Source organism: Stegodyphus dumicola, chromosome 2 (assembly GCF_044657685.1).
Source record: "Stegodyphus dumicola isolate Sdum_Otavi_A_Nest chromosome 2, ASM4465768v1".
NCBI lineage: Eukaryota > Metazoa > Arthropoda > Arachnida > Araneae > Eresidae > Stegodyphus > Stegodyphus dumicola.
Window position 1 is genome coordinate 96,774,037 of NC_140769.1, and position 22,188 is coordinate 96,796,224.

The window sequence follows — 22,188 nt, forward strand, 5'->3', positions numbered from 1 at the left end:
TCGGCTGCATTTATAAATTGATATCTTAGAAGATACATTTCTGATGATGTTTGTAATCCATATTATTTCCCTCAGACTAATTGTTTCATAACGTAATTACTGAGAATATCTAACAAAATAAACGCCGTAATTTCCCATACATTCTTCTTTGTGTCTAAGATTAATTTCTGCACTTAGATGGTATTTGTTAAAGGATTCTGATGATGTTGCAAAGTGATCGTCAGTAAAAGTTTATAAAGACATCATTAGAGTTTACGGAGCAAAAGATGTGAAAAATCTAACATGCCTTCTCCATGATTCGAACTATAGACCTTTCAATTATCATCTATGCCACAAAATTACGAATCAGGGAAGAGATAATTTCTTACATTCTCTCCCATTTAAATGACGATTTGGGGAGATGCCCAAGATTTAGTTGATTTAATCCAGGTGGTGAGAAAATTATCGCTCATAACAGTTATGATTCCGATATCACTTTTTTTTCCTGAGAGTTGGAAACGTGAAGAACTAATTATGTTCTTCCCAGAATTCCTATCAAGGATTGCCTACTTGCCAGCTGGGTCTGCTGACCACATACTTCGAACAGTCTCACTCCTTTAGGTAACATACACTAAGTCAAGACTCTAATTGCTAGATGTAAGCCAATTATCGCTATGTCTAGCTAAGCAAACAGAAGCGTAAGAAGGATGTAAAAGACCTTTATTAAGAACTTAGATATTTGAATGGAAGGCATTCCCGGGCTTACAACCCAGCCAGGGTAAATGGCTTAGCTCAAAAGTGGAATGTTAATTAAAACATAAATGGCTTAGCTCAAAAGTGGAATGTTAATTAAAACAAAGTCCAAATAGAAAATAGAAAAAGTCTATGCAAGTATAATTAACGCCAAGTTGGCTTAAACCTACACCGGCGTGAGAGCAGTATTTGCAAGATTGAGGCAACGCCGTAGCCAGGAATATTATCGAAGAAATTCAAGTAGTAACGAGGCCTTATGCAGGCGGAACACCTGCTAAAAAGCAATCTCAGTAGTTACTTAAATACACGCGAGCTAAAAATTTGCAATGTGGCAGGAAAACGGAAAGGGAGAAATAATAGTATACATTCGGAACATAAAATAACTGGTTACTTAAAATAAAATACCTTACAATTTCATGAGAGCAAGGCAAGGAAATGCAATGTTTGCAATTCCTTGCTTTTTGTTTATTACAAACTATTAAGACGTATATGTATGACATTTAAATACTAGTAATTTGTTAAGAAATATTCTGCTGCTGATCGAAAGTTAAATCGAAAACATCATGCTGTGTAAACTAGTCAAACGTATTCAAACTGACAATTTATATGATACAATAGATAGTTTCTGTAGTAGAGCGAGAATTTAGTAATTCCCAAAATTAGAAGGAATGGTGGTTTGATGAATACGTTACGCGAAATGTGGAGAAACAAGAGAACGTGTGAAAGTTGCAGAACTTTCTAACGATTAATTTTGTGTTCTAAAAACATACACTTCTTTTCAACAACATATTTTGTTTGATTGCTCCCACGACATCATAAACATATCTTGCTCATTGTATAAATATAAATATATCCACATATGTTTGCTGGATAGTGATAATTTTTTACAACAACTAAACTATGCATAAAAGCATTGACCAAGTAATCAGGTCATTAACAAAGGTTTGAAAGTTTCCTCAATAACGTTAGTAGTATTTAAATCATACACTTAAATTTCAAGTCTCCAAATCAAAAATCTCAAAAAGAAAATTATGAAAACATAGTTATTATCATTAGAATTACCGATGATTAATGCGTACCGTTTTACCAGAGAAAACTAAGTCCTACTATTTTGATAGATTAGTAGTTTTAATGCTATCTAAATTTACAAGAAGATATGCATTATTTTAATATTCATTATGCTGTGAGTATATTAGGCAACTGATCCTTTGAGGGTTTCTTGGATACTTGGAATGATAGTGGATAGTGGGATTTTTTTTGATGTTGGAATGATTTGGTTGCTTCGATAAGCAAAGTTTTCGTTACGAATAAGGCAGTACGAAAACATTTCACCAACTAACTTAGTTACAAAATAGTTTTCCTTTTAACCGTGTTTTTCACTTTGTTTCACTTATGGATAACTTCACTTACGTCTTACTTGATTTTAACCCTCCAGCGGCAGAGCTATACATTTGTTGCATGACACGGGTTCAGATTCCAACAAACGAATGGGAACATGAAATTTTTCGTAATTTTCCTCATCTACAGCGAGAATACAAACCACTTTCCCTTACAAATGCCTTACCGTAGACAGAGAGCTCTCGCATGCTTTGCCATAATCTGAGCAATCCAATCCTTATAGAGCTTTTGGCAAAAGGATGTAAGGAATTTTGTTAAATAGCCAGTTTTTTATAATTTCAGCCTTTACTATGACTTCTTCGTTCCATATTCCTCACCAGAATGCAAAAGAGTAGACAAGCGTGTTACTGTCATTCCGGGATACGCTGCTACTGTTAAGTTTCCTGTTAGCTCTGATAGTAGCAATTATTGGGCTTTGCGGTCACTTAAATTTTGGCGCTCCTTCAACTCCTAATATCTGGTAATGATTGTATAGTCTTTGATTGCTGTTTCACTTTAACTTAAATTTTACTGTTCTATTTATTTGCATCACCACCAGTTGTGGCTTTTACTGTAGCACAGGAAATTTCTCTTGTGTCCTTAAAGAAAGGTTATTTTTAACCTTCTCAACACTTTGTCCTTGTTTCAGACATAGCGATAATTCTCTTCATCTCTGTTAGAGTTATTGGAGTAATTAACATTACCAAGTGAAACCCTAAAAAGTACAAAAGATTTATTTGCCATTCTAATACTGCAAAAAGATAATTTTAAAAGCAGTTTCTTCTATGAATTCCAATCCTTTTAAGCAGAAAATCATCCAAGAATACTGATATTATGAATCTTAAATATTATTTTTTTTTAATCACTGGCCACCTATTTCTTAAACATACTTCTGGATCTGCTAAATCTGTCACCCATTTAGGCTTATCACCAATACTGTTACCTAAGATGCATCACAAAGGGTGACAGATATTACACCTGTGAAGAGAAGGGAAAGTACAATACACGTATACCCGAGTCTTAAACTTAAAGAGAAATTAGGTTTTTTCGAATCAGGAGACTTGAAAAATGAGCAACGCCTTCGCCGGGAATTGAACCACGAACCTCTCGGATTCGCATCTAGCGTGCAGACCACTACACCACGAAGGCACGTTAAGAAGGCGGGAGAAGTACTTTATATACTCCCCCTTTTAAAGGGTGACTGGGGATTTTAGGGAACTCAGACGCCAAATCCTGGTGGTGAAGATTCATCATTCAACACCTTTTAGTTCAGGCGCCACTGTAGAGACATTAGGTATTTTGGAAGAAGGAAAGATGAAAAATGAGCAAGCTTTCGCAGTGAATCAAACCACGAACCTTTGGAATACGCGCCCAGCGTGCAGACCACTACACCACGAAGGCACGCTAAGAAGATGGAAGAAATACCTTATAAATTGTTATCAGACGGACAGCAGTTTCAATACCTCGTCGACCGCAATTTTTATATCAGTTTTCCTATTAAAAGTTTTACGTATTTACGTTACTAGTTAGTGCTCCTCTGTCTGGTTGGTTGACCTACACAAGACACAGCATCGAATTACCATTTTTGCCATTGTTATATAATACTGTTAGTTAATTGTTATACCGTAAATAATAACTTTCCTTCTAACCAATACTCGGGAAGCGTGTTTTCAGAAAATGTTACTTATTCCATTATGCATCCGTAGGATATATACAATATCTGTGCAGGATTCGAACCCGTATTCTTGATTTACGACTAGCAATCAGTTTTCTATAGCCATTTTATCACCCGGAGATGGGCTAAGATTATGAATAAGCACATAAAGAATACAAAATTTGTAATTATTTTACCATTTATGAACAACTAAAAGGAACATAATAGAAAATATTTCTTTGATTGCATAAAAAAGCAATTTATTCTAAAAGCAATCTATTCAATTTATTCTTCATTTTTATAGGCAATGAGAAAGCTAATTCTTCTTTCTGTAAAGATCTCAAGTTTTTTGCTACATAAAAATATTCCAATTTAGGAAAGGAATATAAGTCTCTTTCACAAACAAATCAATATAAAACTGTCTACATAAATTATCATCGTACATTTTTTTTAAAAATGGTTTTAAGGAAAAAACACGCTTTTCTCCGCCTTTAATAACTTCAAATTGAGAGTTTCTGCTTTGTGTATATAAGAAAGGACGTAGGCGGTAAGCGAAATATGATTTCACTAGTTCTTTTATTTTTAACGTAGTTGTTGTTAACTGATAAAGGAACTAATTACGGAACTGGGGATGCGAAAATCAATTAATGAATTCGAATATTACAGTACATTTGAAATTAGTACATGTTTTAGTGGCTTTATGCATTTAAAAGCAGGTAGTACCTAATTCTAATTGAATTAGGCATTTTGCAAGGTTTAAATATCGAAGTTTCAAGTAAGCAGTTAAGAGATCTTGAAAACATACTTTTTTTTAAATTATAGAGTCTCAATTTACCTTATTTCCGGTAACTTCAGCAATTTTTTTCTAAAGTAGTCTCTTACTTACTTATGTTCCCATTATAGATTAATGAAAATTGATAAAAATTATTTAGGTGATTTTTCATATGTTTCGTAATACGTCTGAAAACGAGTTAAATCGTTAATGGTTTAGATGAGTCACTTACTCAAATAGCACATGATACATAAATTACTTGAGTGGAATTAATTTTAAAAATAATTTATTTTGGGTAACAAAATACAAATTTTAATGATTTGTTGTGACTAAATGTTATACTTTTTCTTCTTCTGCTCATTTTGGGTACATTTTATATCTAATTCTTTAATACTAAAATGAAATGTACAAAATCATAACTGAAGTTTTAACTGGAACTGAATACAGAAAGTAAATTGTTAATAGTAAATACCATATTTCAATTTCGTTCAAACTTTATTTAAAGTTTTATTAATATTGTATGATTCCAGACGAAAATGAGGACTTTTTGCCAAGTCACTTTCTCAGTCATTTTCATCCACAAGTGTATCGATTGTGTCAGAAGTTCGTATAGAACACAACATTAATAAATGTTCGAGAAGAAGTGGGAAGTAGAGTATCACCATTGGTTGCATACGTAATATTCCATAGAACTAACTGTAGGGCTTAGTCACAATTTTGATGGACAGCACCCTGAAAAAATGGATCTGTGTGTCTCCCATCTCTAATCTCTTACCATCCAACTAGTCCATAAGACATTCAGCTTGCCAGCATTTAACATGCTTTATGCTGCGCAGATTCTCTATATTTACATATAATCTCTGGAATTCGAACTAAGGCCCACCGATACGGCAGCCAGCATCGCTAATTTCTATAACGATCAGGGCACAAAAGTTTCTATAATAGAACAGCACTGTTCATAACGTAGGTGGCGAATAACGTATTTCACTGTGGCTATTGGCGATGGCCATCGTCTGTATACATTTGGTTTTAAGTAGACCCATAACCAGAAGCTACAAGATGTAAGATGTGGACATTCTTGCAAGAAAGAATGGCTAAGGACACGGTTATCTTCAAATGGCGATCTGAGTAGTTGCTGGAAAAGCGAAGGCAATTCAATCCAGCGTGTTGGATTATAGATAACTTTTCTCTTTTACAAGTAAAAAATGATTCTGTTACCTTAAAAGTGCTAAATAACGCTTCGCTGAGACAGAAACGGTTTTAGTCTTTGTTGAATTTTTCAAACAAACAAAAAAAAGACGTGTAACGATATGAAAGTGCCTCATGTTGTCATTTTCGATTTAGATATAAAGGGGTTTCCCAAATAACATTTATGCTCTCTCCCACCCAAAAGCGGTAGTTGTGCATACGCTTCATAAAAGCCACATTACGCCACTCCTTATTTATTTCCATTTGTTAAAACACCCAATTTGCAAGCTCATGACGTCACTTTAGATCGGTGTGCTTCAGTACTCGTCACACAGTCCAGTACGAAACACCACTTCTTTGAGAACGTTACAGCATTATCTGCCCGGAAAAAGTGTAACTATTTCGTCAATAAGCTTTTTCCTTACTAAAAATTACAATGCCTTTTTAAGTAGTTCTGTGAAAACCGTACCAGGCTACTATTTATACTTTTCAAATTAATTTTTTTTTTACTTTTATTTTATTTTTGGATTCCACAGTCCTTTCTTTTTGATATATATACAAGGGGTGATCAAATGAAAAGGTACGAAACGACGTAAAAACGTAACGGTTAAATATTTGCGTATTCTGCCATGGGAGAACGTAGCGAGACATCTTGGGATGCGATTGGAATCTCTGACTGGGATCGGAGCATGCGCGGGCGATCGCATGCTCAGGAGAGAGCAGAGCTCTTATCAAAAGCGGCGTCCAAATGATGCGGCAGTCCGTATGAGGCCAGGATGCCGTTCGCGTTGCAAATTTCGACGACTGAGGAGCAGCGAGGTGTTATCCGATTTCTGGCAGCGGAAGGTGAGAAACCAGCAGCTTTCCATCGCCGGATGATGACAGTTTACGGGGAGAAATGTGTCTCTGACAAGTCTGTCAGAAAATGGAGTGCCCGTTTCCGTGCAGTCCGTGAGATTGTGGGTGATGACCCGAGACAGGCCAGACTGTCATCACGAGCGATCTCGACAAGGTGGACGACCTAGTCAGAAGTGATCGGCATGTCACATTGCGAATGTGACAAATGTGATATTGCGAATGGTGAAGGTGGATGTCAGCTATGGAAACATGTGGACGGTTGCGACAGGTGAAGGTGGATGTCAGCTATGGAAACATGTGGTTCACGACAGGTTGCGATATCGGAAGGTGTGTGCCGCTTGGGTTCCGAAGAAGCTCACCGACCAGCAAAAGGAACTTTGTATGGGGCTAGCACTGCAACATTTGTTTCGGTAATCAGGAAGACTCCGCTTTCATGGAGAGGATCGTCACAGGTGATGAGACCTGGTGCCATCTTTACGAGCCAGAGACAAAGCGGAACAGCATGCAGTGGAAGCATGCGTCGTCACCACCCCTAAACATTTCAGCAGGTAAAGTGTTGTTCACCGTCTTTTTCGAAGTTCATGGTCCGTTACTTGTGAAATTCCTCGAGCACAGAAAAACCATTAACTCAGATGTGTACTGTGAGACACTTCGACGCCTACGCAGGTCCATCAAGAACAAAAGACCGGGGCTGCTTACGGAGAGTGTGGTTTTGCTCCGTGATAACGCGCGTCCACACGTCTCCAAAGCCACACACATGGAACTGGCCAAGTTCAAGTGGGAGACTTTGGACCATCCGTCCTACAGTGCGGAGATGTCGCCTTGTGATTTCCATGTGTTTGGTCCACTGAAGAAGCACATGAAAGCGAAACCCTTCAACTCGGACTACGTATTCAAGGACGCTGTGAAGGACAGGGTCTCGTCACGGCCACAGGAATTTTGGGAACAAGGAATCCTGCGGCTTGTTCATCAGTGGGATCGTTGTGCTCAGTCCTATGGTGTATATTTTGAATAAAATCTACATTTGTACCCACCGTGTCGTTTCGTACCTTTTCATTTGATCACCCCTTGTATATATATATATATATAAAGATCAGATAAATGCTAATTTAATTTATAAAAGGCCCTTTAATTTTCCTTCCTTATTTGGTTGTTTTTTTTCCATTTTAAAATACTAACTGCTTATAATAAATCTCTCTTAATTGTGTCATTTTAAAATGAATCCTTCTCGAATGATTTTTACGTAACGCTAATGATGTAACGATTAATTAATGATGTAATCATTTATGTAGCACTGTAAGGATCTTAAGTTTTACTAACGTTTATTTTATTTTAAATCTTTACTATCACTTCTTATTTTCTACTTCCGGCCAAAATTATAAGCGTTAACGTTTTCATGCAAAATTTGTCTGGCGAACGCCAAGTACTTAAGTTGTGGCTTTTTGCCAAGCGAGAGAGAGGAAGCAGTAAGTCGAAGCAGGCCGCTTACCTTAGAAGTTTTACTCAGTTGCTGGTTGCCTTCCAGGCCAGAGGTTTAATCCTCTTGATAATTTTTAAACGTATTGTAGTGTTAGCAGTTCTCTGTACTACATACGGCTTCCTGTTAATATAAGGCCAATCTTCCACGTTATTATTTCAAAGTTAAGTTAGAGTTTAGTTCTATTTTTATATTCTTACGTTTAGACCACAAGTAGTGGATCTTTGTATTCAGAAGTACGGAAATTATTGTAAATAGAGAAAAATAAAGGGTTTTGTATACCCTTCTTGTGTATCCTGTCTACTTCCCACAATTATTGAACATAGCTTTAGTAAGCTCTCTGTTCCGAGTCAGGTCCTTGCATGTTCCCGAAGAAGGTAAGACGGAACATTGATCCTGATAGCACTAATAACGTATCTACATAGCAATTCAGCCAATAATAATCTTAAGCGTTGTTACTGAAGCTTTTAGCGACAAATGGGTATAACGCTGAAGGAAAAACAAATACTTTTGAAATGTGCTTCTGTCGTCGCATTCACCCCATGCACATTGTAAAATTTCACTCAACAACGAGCGCGTGCTGCCAATTTAACTGTGTTTGTATCAAATATATTTTTCTACAATAAAAGTATCGCTTTGTAAATAAATAAAAAGCGTTCAAGCTGCCACAACTGCATCTAGTTCATTATGAATCAGCCGTCATCGTTAGCAGCACATGCCATCAACATCTAAATTATTACATATTGTTTTCGCCTAATGAATAAGCTATAATTTTACAGATATTTTTAATTATGGAATATTTCAATGCAGTATTCAAAAGGCCAGTTATCTTATGTAAATAATGAAGGCTTTTTTCAAGTAACAGCTCGAAACTTCTTAAACACTGTTAAATTGCTTAAGTTCACGCCAGGAAATAATGTTATGAATCTTACTTCACGGCACCAATGTTATATAGAAGAAAGTTTCGACACCAAGGTTAAATAGTTTTACTTCTAGGTACCATGTTATATCTGAAATTCCTATATTGTTAAATGTTAAATATGAAACTACTTGCCGTAAAAGGCAGTAATCGTATAGTGAAACGTGTACAGCATTTTTGCGTTGTGAAAAAAATGCATTCCGGGACCGCGCCGTGAGAGGATCGAAAACATAAAACATATACAAGATATAAAGGAAAAGTTCATATTAAATATATAAAGAAAACATACTGTAAGAGGTTCCAGATTAAATATCAGTTTATTCAATTACAACACAATAAGAAAAATCTTAACCTCATCTGAGAGTCTGTTCATTTAAATTCATAAAAAAACTTAAGGTTCGTCTGGTGATTTAAAAGAAAGGAAAGGGAAACAATTTATGGCCTGAGAGTTAAATTTTAGATTCGACGTTGTTTTTACTGCTAAGAACGTTTTTGAAAAAACTTGCCTAAAGTTCCAACACACCAAAAAAAAATAATACTTATCTTGAGGGGACATCTTGAAGTGGAGGAGAGCTCATATCTTAGCTCTATCCTTACGTCACTTGGCAAATCCGCAAGACAGAGACTCGAATCGGCACGACAATAAATTACATCAGCTATACCGTCAAATCTTACGCCTGCTACTGTTTTCCATAGAAGAAAATTATTCCCACTGGAAGCAAGAGAACAGCTTACACCGCACGGCTGTCTGCCCAGACTCTAAGCTCCACCAAGGAAAACGTAGACAATTAAGCTCGGCATTTTAGAGAACGGCTAACGCAGGCTTCCAGTTGACTAAGGTGACATAATTCCTTCTGTTTTCAAGTCGGAGTTCAGAGGACATCGTCCTGACTTTTGCCGATACAGATAGAGACCCAATTCTCTGTTAATTTTTTTGTTATTCGCTCAACAGTTTTTTTTCTTCGCATTTTTGAGAAAAGCCGCGGCCGGGGAGCATAATTGCCGCTCCCCGCCGGAAGCACTGCTCGATGCCGACTAAATCTTTTCCTTTCTCCGGTCAAGAGTAAGTGTGTCTCGCCTCTTAACCAAACGCGGCCGGGGAGCATATTTGCCGCTCCCCGCCGGAAAACATCTCTCTTCGTAATTACATTTTTGTCCAGCAAGCCCGAAAATCAGCGAGTCCGTCAGAGAGTGAGTCAAAAAGTAAGTGTGTATCCAACTCGAATTTCCTTCATCTCCTTCCCAAAACGGGCTCCCACTATGGCTTCACTTATCGCCCCCTTAATTATGGCAAAATCTTCGTTTTCAACTCCAGAATGCGGAAATAAGGGTGATCGCGCATGCGCGCCCTTCTTCACTTAGCCAACAACCGGACCCTCAATCGCCAAAACCTGAATGACTTACATTGAAAGACAAGTAGCAACCTTTGACCTTTCCGTCACGTACTTTCCTCTCTTAAGGTCAACTAACAATGAAAATTCTTTCTCGAACATTCTAAAGCGCGCGAAATCATGACTTGGCGAAAATTGCCTCCCTTTCCCTGCTTCTTTCACAATGAATAAAAGTTTGTACAAGATTTACAAATAGAGGAAAATAAATAATACTCTTTTAAACTAAATAATATTCCCAGAAGCATCTGTCTTTCCCCAAAATTAAAGCCTTAAAATAAATAATTCATAATCAAATAAAAATTAAGATTTCCATAAATCATAAAATCATTCACCTAATTTTTATAACGCTATCAGATAATTTCTCTACATAACAACACTAACGAAGTAACATATTAGTCAGTTAAAGTGAATTTGCTTGTTTTTGATAAAAATATTTTGTTAGGGAATCCCAAATCTCTGAGTTTTATAAAGCAAAGAAATTAGACTGAAATATAAAGAAGAACGTATGTATAATTTTAATAACTTATTATAATATTTATGATGCTAATACAGACATTATAAATATAAAAATTACAATTTCGTAACTGTGGGGTTTGTTGTTTATGTATATGTATGGTAGTCTCTGGATAAAATTGAAAAGCCATCTGTGAAAACTCATATTGCACTGCTTGAAAACTGCTCAGAAACAAAGACATTTTTCGTCATATGAAAAATATCGTACAAGAAAATGTGACCTGCCACATATCTAACAGAGTTCCTGAAGTATCATTATTATTCAAATGATACCAATATCGCCCTATGGTAGAAAAACATAGGAAAAAAAGATGCCCCCAGCAGATACTTTTAACAGTTACTAAAAATGTTTTTTCTGACTGAATGAGAGCCATGATTACTGCAGTATGGAATGTGACTTTTTCGGACACTGATGCATAGTTGTCATTTTTTACGCAAACTGTCCACTAAACTGTCGAGAAAAAGGAGATTTTGTCTCAGTTTTCCAGGTTGATTTTGAGTTCCTATATGGTTGGTTCAAGGAGGATTTTGTCTATGAGCAATAAAATCCCAGGAATGCTATGTGGGATTTAAGTACTGGGAATATGCTGACCATGTCACGCGCTCATTATCGTTCTCTGCTTGTTGGATACTTCAGACAAACAGATAGTCTGAACAAGGACGGGAAAGACGGACATTCTAGGACAATATCGGTGCAATAACTAACGTGATAACACTGTACCTCCGGCAAAGATTTAAACAGTAATTCTGCCCTTCGCGTAATACCCGATCACACAGTTACCCCTCGTCCATATCGATTAGTCTCCTGGATATTCTAGCAATGGTAACGAATTCCTCTCTTCACACTTGTCAATGTCAAGAATAATTATTGATGGGAAAGAGCGTATGACTCTGGCCACTGTTGCTGTCAGCAATGAATATGCTCCTTACAACAATGTAATCGTTCCTTACTACGGTGTTTTCGTAGAGGAATGCATGCAAGAAGCATATAAGCCAACAGCTTTTAATTGCAAAGAATGGTTCTCGCAGGTACGCGAAAGCCGGAAGCGTTGGTAAGGATTGCATCTTTCTGGCCAGAAGTAAAATTTTTGTCCTTTCCGCTACTAGGATAACACGTCTTCCCTTCTGGAGTGTTGTGTCTTCGTATGGCCTCCACACTGTCTTTAGACAGCACTTCAACCTTCCCCAGGTTTCTAAAACTGAATGATAACACTCTTCGACATGCCTGTCGCTATGTCGATTTGAGTGATTTGTCCTGCCTCGAAACGTTCAGTTGCGCAACCATAATCGTACGTCTTACAGATATTCTGAAATCAATATTTTGCATCAAAAATGGAAATTTAAAGTAGTGTTTATCAGAAACCTACAATATGATTTTTCATTCAAGCATTTCTGTTTGAGGTTATGGTTAAGGAAAGAACGCGAGTGTGTTGCTGTTTACACAGATAAAAGAGGCCTTGTCCTACATTGCCCTTTACATATAATTTTCCTATAACTTAGGTATACGAAACAAAAACTTGCATAAATCAGCTCTTTCTTTGTAAGTGTCAAGCTGGGTAATTTCCTGGATTGTGAAAAACAGGACTTTTTCAAATGGGACTAAGGGTTGAAATTTCAACCTAACTCTAAAAACTAAATTTATTTTAAAAGATATAATAGCCAAAATTTATATTTTGCAGTTATATATAAAACATTTACTTCGAAATTTCATAATTTATATTTTCCATATTATAATATTGCTTTTAAATTTTAATGCTTTCTTCTCTACGAAAGCTTTTCAACCGCTAAGACTTTTTATCAAAGGGAGGTGTGTAAAATAAAATACTAACTTTAATTTCCAATAGATCTTTAAATCTTCTTTTTTAATTTGGTTGTTTGCCTTTTCTGTCTTAAAACTGTGAAATACTTATAATAAGTTATTGTAAATTGCGTCAAAATCATTCCTTCTTATACGATTGCTACATATTGCTAATGACGTAGGCACTTACATAAGCTTCAGTAAATAATAATTTAGATTTTTTTAAACCTAAATTCAAACAACCAGTCAAAATGAAGCAGAAGCAAAATTGATTTATCCCGAATTGGTTTTTTATGTTAAGCAAATAATAACCAGTCGCTTCAATTGCCAGCAACTGCTTTTGTTACTTCATACAAATACTTCATGAAGAGGCGAAAGTTCACTACAGAACGACCACGCTTGGTGCCAGTTTATCAGTAACTGCATTAAAAATCTGATGTTAAACACACACACACGCATATATATATATATAATATTTTATAATGCGTGGGAGAGAAGACACTAATTATTTTTATCATGGCTGACATGATTATAGATATGAGTGGTATGCACATAGAATTGGTAATAGATTAATGGAATCTGGAACCCAAAAGTAGTTGTAGATTCTCCGCGTAATTTGTTTGCTTGATGAATATATCTGATGACACATATTCTCTTTTACATATCACTATGAGTGAGACAAGCACCCCACGATTTTATATAACTGATTACATCGCTAGACAATAGATAATACGGAAAAGAAAGCAAAGCGCCTTACCACAGTGAGAGGAACGTAGGCGCAAAGGCACTGCACATTTCATCAAAGGAGTATTTATAGAGTTGAATCTTTTGTTTAAATTTTGAGCGATGATTGGAGAAGAGCTAACCACCGCTTCCCATAATTAATGAGATCACATAATGCGGATTAGTTTTCAAATGACTTTTAGATTAAAGGAATGGATTAAAACAACGTTTGCTTCGGACATAATGTTTCTGTAAATCGTGTTATCGTCCATAGAAGTGTTCATCGAGATCACTAAACTTAATTCAATTACACTTTCTAAGACGTTTGCGTAAAGAAAGGAGCTCACGGCTCATCTAAAATTAAACTAAAATATATTGGAGTTCGGTTCTTGCACTTCTCAGATTTTGAATAAAATTGTAACTCTAGCAGAAGCCGCCAGTAAGACAAGCTAGAGTATTTTAACGATTTATTTTACTATTTGTCCTTAATTAAAATTCAATTTATAAATTTTTTTATTTTAATTATTTGTTAAATTTTATCATTTTAAATTATTTATTAAAATTTATTTATTCTCTACTTATTTATTTTTTCATCCTTTCTAAAGATCTGTTATGATTTTCCAGCATTTTGTTTAGAAATTAATTCTTGTTTACAGCAACAAGCACACACATAAAGCACATAACATAAATCCCAGGCGCAAGTAAATAAATTGAAAAATTTATGAAAAATTTTCTTCTCTAAAAATCAAAATAGCAAAATCCGCATTAAAGGATTAAAGCCTGTACAGAAGAAGACCATAGCCGCTTATAGCATTTACTGCAGCATTTGATAAGAGTTATCGTTTTGTTCTATTTATATCCTTTCTCATCTTTTTCCTGTATGCATATATAACTGTAATAGATGGGTTCCGTTTGCTACTGTATTCCTGTATATTTATTTCCCTACGCAAATCAGTTCTGAAAAGTGCATTAATCACCACCGTAAGTAATTTTAAAGCTAAAAAAATTACAGAACTGCCAGTTATTTCAGGTTATCATTTACATTAAGGATCTTAAAATCAGCCTCATCCATTTTTAGACTCAAATCTTATTCAAAATAGAATATTTAAAGCATTTCAGTGTTTTAGATATTATAAAATCTTTAAGATTTTACAATATCTAAAAACATGCATGCAGACAATTTTCATGCAGACATCCCATAAACATTAGAAACAGTTATGGAATTCTAGCACTTACCATGGGATGATTCAAACTTGTAAGTGATACAGCCGGATAAAGATGCAAAAGCATAAGTTAACACATATTTAACAGTTTGACTCCTTACAGCGCACTGGTAAGTGGAGGCAGTACCTACAAAATAAGGATCGTTTATATATTTACGGAAACGTTTGAATAAAAAATTAAAACAATATATTTATCAAAACAATGAACGAGAAAATACAGTTTCAATAGTGTCATTTTCATTATTGCTTCAATATAATTATAATTCAGTTGCACTGCAGACTATTTAAACCAAAAATATTACGTAACTTTCTTCAGTGAAATAAATGAAAGAGGATTTGTAATGAAATGGTAATTCTGTTAATGAGAATAGGCGCAGAAAGTCCTCATACTGTGTTATTTTAACATGTTATATAATGTATTGTTTAACTAAACACGTTATACACATTGTTGTATTGTTAAACTAAACACGTTATACACATTGTTGTATTGTTTAACTAAACACGTTATATAAATAAAATACACGTTTTTCATTTAAAAAAGTGTTCTGAAAGCATTTCTAAGAAATGACTTAAGGAGCTGAATACTTTTATCTGCAATGAAAAAGATGCTTACAGTCTTAAAGCAAAAAGGCCCTTAATTCTTTCATAAAGAAGCTGAAAAAGCAAATTGCGCATGTTGTTGGGACAACTTTTATGCAGATAAAAAAAGGGATCGCGCAGCATTGTATAGACGACAGTCTATTGAAAATGCCTTGAGGCACATCAGGGCAGATATGGTCAAAGTACATACACAAATTCCCAATAATCTGAGACGGATACTGGCACATCTTCCAGTCATGCGTCAACAAACAGAGAGCGAGTGATTGAATTAGTCATGGAAGGATATCGACAACAGTGTCACGTGTGATCGCTCTTGGACATATTAGAAACTGGTCTGGAATGCCGGTGAAGATTTAACTAATCCAGGAGTGGGTGAATACTTTTAACCGAAAGACAAAAATTTCTTTTTAAAGCATCACGCAGGCAAGATCTTGATATTTTGCAGTGCTCCTTCTATCTGCCGGATGCAGTGGGAGGGGTCGGGCGGAAGAAACACCTCTTTCCGGTAGAAGTTAAAACATTACAATTACAAACAGAACTACAAATGCGCCAAAACCGGGATTTGTTCTTGTTGGTTATGATTGACATGTTTCATTTTCAAATAAAAATTTAGAGGGGGAAATATTCTATGCTCCCTCTTGTGATCAGTCTAATTATCTCAACAACATTCACATGTCATTGTTCGAATTCTAAATTAACATTGCTAGAAGTGATAAGACTATATTTTTCGGCCATTACGCGTGCTTTCTTACATACCTTGTATTTTCAACTTACGTTTGAACGTTAGTACAATCACTCGTATTACGCGTATGTACAGTGCAGCAATAAATCAGCACTTGTGCTATTGATTTCGATAGTTTGCATGTAAAATTAAGTAGAAAAGAGATGAAAATGTCATTGCGTAGAATTTTAGAAGACTAAATCATTAGAAGCGTAGCATGCAACCCGCGGATTAGCTTACGCACCGTGGGCGCGATCGAGGTGGTGCAAAGAAACTGCCAGAAGTGTCTACTGATGGTAAAAAATGGCTCTGCAATTATCATTCTTGGTGTGAAATGTGTGTGACTTACCTCATTAAACACAGAATTAAGGAACTGTTACAATGAACGTTTGGCCTCCGTAGTAAAACGTCACTTTAAATTACAGGATCAGGTGGTCTCTGATCTACTTGAAACCAATCATTACATATTATATTGGTAATGCTTGTTTGGATAAAGAAGTGCTTGTTGGCAAATCTGTCACAAATCGTCTCATAACGACTTCCGTAAAGCTGCATTATCACTTTCGATTTGCTTTTCTTAAAAAACTGATTTATTTGCAGTGCAAAATTGGTTCGTATGTACTCTTCAAGATTAGATGGAAAATTCACATTTCCTTTTTTCGCAGATTGTATAGTTTCGAGAACTCTTTTAGTTCACCGCAAATCTTGATTTCCATAACCTAATGATGAATCTAGATACTCAAAGCCTTCCCAGGGATACTGATTTATCTCTTAGTTCACAAATATTTGAGAACTAAACTCTAAAGACGTGTTTTCATTCTAAAATATGTTTTGATTTTTGAAAAGAAGCTACAGGTGACAGGTGAGAGCAGAGTCCAGACATTCGGGCGGCCTTTCACTGACTATTCGGGTATTGTCCGGATCCCGCAACTGTCCAGAAGAATAGCATTGTTAAACGGGGCTGATGGTGAAAGACAGACTATATTGCGGATTCTTACAATACCAATGCTTATTATACACAATATATGGCAATATAAAGATATCTTACATCGAAAAGTCGTGTTATTCCTACTAATTGCAGTAACACAACTTTTCGAGATAAGATATTTTTATATTGCCATATATTATGTATAATAAGCAAAAAACAATTAGAAAGCATTTGGGAGCTTATTTTCTGACTGACATGTTTTCCACTGTTTCTGCTAATCTGGCATTTGGTTAGGCGAAGCTTAGTTAATTGAGATTTTCTATGTTTTATTTACGTTTTATCTACTAAATTAGATTTACCGAAACTCTAAATAAATAAATATCTGTTCCTAAAAAAGAAAGCAATTTTTTAATGCGATTCATCAGGTGATATTTACCAAATGAAAACATGTCTAAAAAATTCCCTCTCTCAAGAGAAAAGAATACTTGCTTACAGGAACCATTTTTCGACTGTATATTATAAAAGGGTTCTTGACGTCAGTCCGTCATGACGTCATATTCCCATAGCAACGGAGAGAAAAGTTGTTGCTATTTGTATTACGCAGTGCTGAGGAGAAAACTTCCGGTACGAAACTGCATAACAATACTTTAAAAGCAACCAAATGAGTTCTGCAACTTCCCAACAGACAGAAACTAAGAAAAAAGTACTTATTTATATTTGCAACACAGCACGTTCCAAATAAAATGAGGGCTTATTCCATTCCTAGAACCAATTTATACATAATGCTTTTCAGCAGACTTCCTAAAATTGAATTTTCATTATTGGATTAAGTTTAAAGCAGAAAATGTGGACAAAAGAAACAGTGTCTTCTATGCAGAAAATAATAATATATTCAATTTATACCCATTCTGTTCAGGGAGATCTTTCGAAGCATCCGCTGAAAGAAAATGTATATTATGACCAGTTTATTGCATTATTACAATAATCATCGAAATGATATTTTTTTTCTTTTTTCTATTGTTTCTTTGTTTTGTGGTCATCTTTATTGCTCTTTCAAGCATGCTACTGCTTTACCCACGCTGTATTGAACATTTGAAAGATGATGATAGAAAAAAATCATTATTTATTGCGGAAAGAGACTGTAACAACAATTTTTGTGTACAAGAGTAAAATTCTAATTACTTTTTCATTAGAAATTCAGAAGACAAAATATTCAAATTACTTGTTCTTTACAATCAAGTAAAATTAAGCTTCATATTAATTCATTCATGAGCTTTAATTTACTTATTTTGTTTTTATTCATTTAAATAGCATAAAAAGGTATGACAGCGTTCATAGTTTTAAGAAGCTTCTCAATTAATTCAGATGAATATGCAGAACAAGGTGAATCAGCTGACAGTGGTGGGTACGCGCTATTAACTTCAATTCTGCATAATAATTTAGAAACTTCAGGCAAGAAGTGGATTGTCCGCAAGAATGATCAGTTACTTAAGTTTTTCAGATTTATTTATTTTCATCGCATATCCTTCATTTGAAATCTGTTCCCAGATTGTTTTAAAACCATATCATTCTCCAATCATCCTTCCCTTTCATGGATATAAAAAGAGACTTGAAACAGACACAGATTATAGAGGTACAATACATCAGGATTAAATCCTTAGTTAATGTCAATAATGATAGATCAATACATCTTTATAATCTATGTAGAGACATGTCTCTTCTTGCCCGGGTAACCTAAAGTAATTGCAAAAGTCAAATGTCACTCCATTGCCCTTCTTACTAGATTCACCTCTAACGACTACAGCAGTGGAATCCGAACTGGTGATAATTGTCTTCGTTTTTAAAATTTAATGATATAATTCTTCAGCTTAAATCAGAATCTCCAGATAAACAATATTATGTGCTTTTGGAGAGGTCAAGAATTTCGAAGCCAGAAATGGGAAAAATCACCAATAACCACGCCAAAACTCTGACCACAAATTTTCCGTCTCCAGCTAGAACTTATACATACAAGTGCACGAGAGAAAATTCGATAGTTCCTTGTATTCTCCCCCACTTAAATGGCGACGGGGAAGATTCCCTGACGTTATCGAGCAAATTAAAATGATAATAAATTATCGTTCTTCATATTTTTACTTCTGTCACCACCATACAGAAATTACAAATTTGTGCGTGAATCGTAGGAAAACATTTAATGCCCCTTTAGGATTCATATCAAAGAGTTGCCGCTGACCACTTATGTCATGACACACGCACAGAAAAATGTGATTATTTCTTGTAAGCTTAACAGCACATTTTTTTTATTCGCAATACAAGGGATTAGCAGAAACATATAGAATGGAAACAAAAATAAGTATTATTGAAAAAATAACTAACATTAAAAATATAAAATATCTAATTCATATATTGTCTTCGCGTACTTTTTTCCATTTAAAAGTATTACGAATCGCATAATTTCCGCCTTTTCGTTTTCAAGCGTTAAATTTAGGGAAGGAGGTAATGAAGAAAGTTAATGCAGTACACTGCCTATAAACATCATGAAAATTACGTTCTATTTATATACCTTTCGTTCTTTGTTAATTAACAGAGTCGTTTTCTGCTAAATTATAAGCAATATTTCTTTTCTAATAATAGTCAAAACAAAGGCATTCATATTACATTAGTCTTTCTAGACATGGTGAATTTTTGTTATGAATTCTCTAGGGCAAGTGCAGTCAGTTACTCTCTATTACGCCTCTCGTGCTCGACACGTTCTTTTTTGTGTGGAATTTTTTTTTACATTATACTTTGCATTACAGTAGCTATGTATTAGACTTATAAATGGGAACTATGTTACTGACCTTTTACGTTTATCTTGAACGGGTGTTTTCTATTTAATACAGATAACTAGAGTTCGAATAGTTAAGTCCTAAGCATTTTTACTATAGAGAGTCTTTGAGTAAAGATAAAGTTTATTCGTTTGACACCCGGAATTTGGATGGTAGAAGAACGCGGTACCGTAGACTTGGACAGGAAAGTCGTATAAGACTTTCGGTATTAGTCCCCGTGAGTATTACCTTTATCAGAATTGGGATGGATATGGGGAAACTCGCCCAGTCATCACTGTTGCTCAAAGTGCATATACTTTAGTAAGGATAATTTTACAAAAAATTATATTTTATGTTAGTAATTTTTTTACCTTCTATTACTTCCGTCAGCGTTGGGTTGGTTGCACATTAGTTTAAATAACGAAACAAGTTGCAACTTGGGGAAAGAAATGCGGCGACAAACCAATCTAATGTGCAGGTCTAAAAAGAACAACCGCCTTCTAAGTAGCCAACCCCTGGACTGTTAAATGAATTTACAATTATAGAGAGTAAGATTAGAAGCCTTGTTACTGCAGCAGGTGAAAGCTAGATTGCATGCATTAATTTTGATCTAAATATATAAGTTTCTAAAGCCTTGCAAGTATTAGGTGTCAGAAATTTATAAATCGTAGATTTAAATGTGAAGAATATATTTCACCAGAGCAAGGAACATAAAACCAGCTAAGACTAGAAAACCTTAGACTATCAGATTTTTATTCATACAATTAACTTGCAATTTACTCACTTAGATTAATAACAAGAACATTTATATGTAGGCATAATTTTTCATGGGTCTAAATCTAATGGTAGCTGGTTTAATGATAGAAATGCGTAACAATAACAAAACATCATTATAATTGATTTAAAACTGAGCTAATTCAAACAGGTATTCTATGCTAAATTTGTTTATGAGCTTAGGTGTTTTGTGCACCTTAGTTTCCTTGCAATAATCATTTTGGGATATTTGATGAAGAAGCATACGTTTTTGCAATTATTTGCCACAAACTAGACTTTTATTAACATTTGCATCACTGTGATCCGCATTTCTACACACATAATTATAATGAAATATATCCAAACAGAAGAGAATGAATATAAAAGTAAAATAAAAAATTTAGAAGAAACATTAGATTAATGGTTTAACTGACTCAACGCTTGGTTGAAGAAGAGAATGTTTGAACACGCAAGTACCATCTGAATTAAATACGCACAGCAGAAAGCCACAAAGTATGAAATTCAAATTTTACGCCAAATCTATCCTTTGTTCTAAATGCACACTTTCTCAAACTGTGGGAGTTTTAGAATATACAACCAGTTTATGAAAAGGAAAGAAAAATTTGTGTTAGTTATGGTCAAGTAAATGGGTTTGCCTTTATATATATATATATATATATATATCATGAAATTTCAGGTAAGACCAAGAGCATCTTTTAAGTCAATCAATTTCCTGTAAAGTTTAGTAATGACTTTCCAATGATATTAAACACGTGGAAAACTGTTATCGTTTACTTTTATTGAAAAGGTTTCGATATTCTATTGATGTAGATAGGCATGGAAATCTTTTGTCATAAAACTCATTCTCCATCATCTTTGCGAAAACAAAACTCATCTCCCCGCTCAGAAGTAAACTGAATATTAGGACGTCGCTCACTAGAAATACTTCACATGATTGCTGGAAAGTTCCCCTTTTTGCGTGAATGACGCTGTTTGGATTTTCTGTTCCCCGCATAAATACCATATGCATCCCCTTCGAGTATTTAAGAACATGTTTTTCTTTACGTACAATTCGCAGATAGAGTCGAAAATCTTAATGAAAGTATACTTAAAGAGAATGTAATTGCTGTGGATTATAGTTTCCAGACTGACTAAAAGAAAGAAACATTTGTGAGCAAAGTGCGGAATGAACCTATTAAAGTACAGAATACGTTTCACATTTGTAAATGTTATATGCAGTGCATTTAACAACTAACATTTAAATAGCCGATCTGAAACTTCCACATACAGATGGGCAACATTAATGATATAAATCATTACTTATACTGAGAGAGTTCTTTCTTTATAGGGTGCATTTTGCAGTGGCATTGCCATGTCTCCGATCTTATTCTGAGTGTTAAATATTCGTCATCGATGATTTGCATATTCCCGATTGTCTTCAAGTTGTCGAGACCGCCATAGTCGTTGCACCGCCGAGTATCGACGGAACCAGAGATAACAGTTACGAGGATAACAGGCCGATTATGTTTAGAATCCATTGCATCAATCCTGGGTGGCCGAGTATTATCTAGTACGGGTCGAAGAGGCAATTGCGAGTGTCTGATGTAATCTGGGTGTAGATTATGAATGGCCAGAATCCCCGACTAAGACAATGGTTTGTTCCGTCAAGTTTCTTATGTTATGTTTTCCTTTTAGCATTCAACTCAGCTTTAGAATCAGATCATGTCTGACTGAAGCGACAATCTTTTCCATAG

At 35.1% G+C, this 22,188-nt stretch overlaps 1 protein-coding gene across 1 annotated transcript in view; it reads right to left on the reverse strand.

Moving 5' to 3' along the window:
• Elk (Eag-like K[+] channel) overlaps positions 1-22,188 on the reverse strand; it is a 933,814-nt gene that overhangs the window by 331,395 nt on the left and 580,231 nt on the right. The window contains exon 4 of the mRNA XM_085810949.1: positions 14,639-14,752. The gene's annotated coding sequence lies outside the window, so the exon portion shown is untranslated. The remainder of the gene's footprint in view (positions 1-14,638; positions 14,753-22,188) is intronic.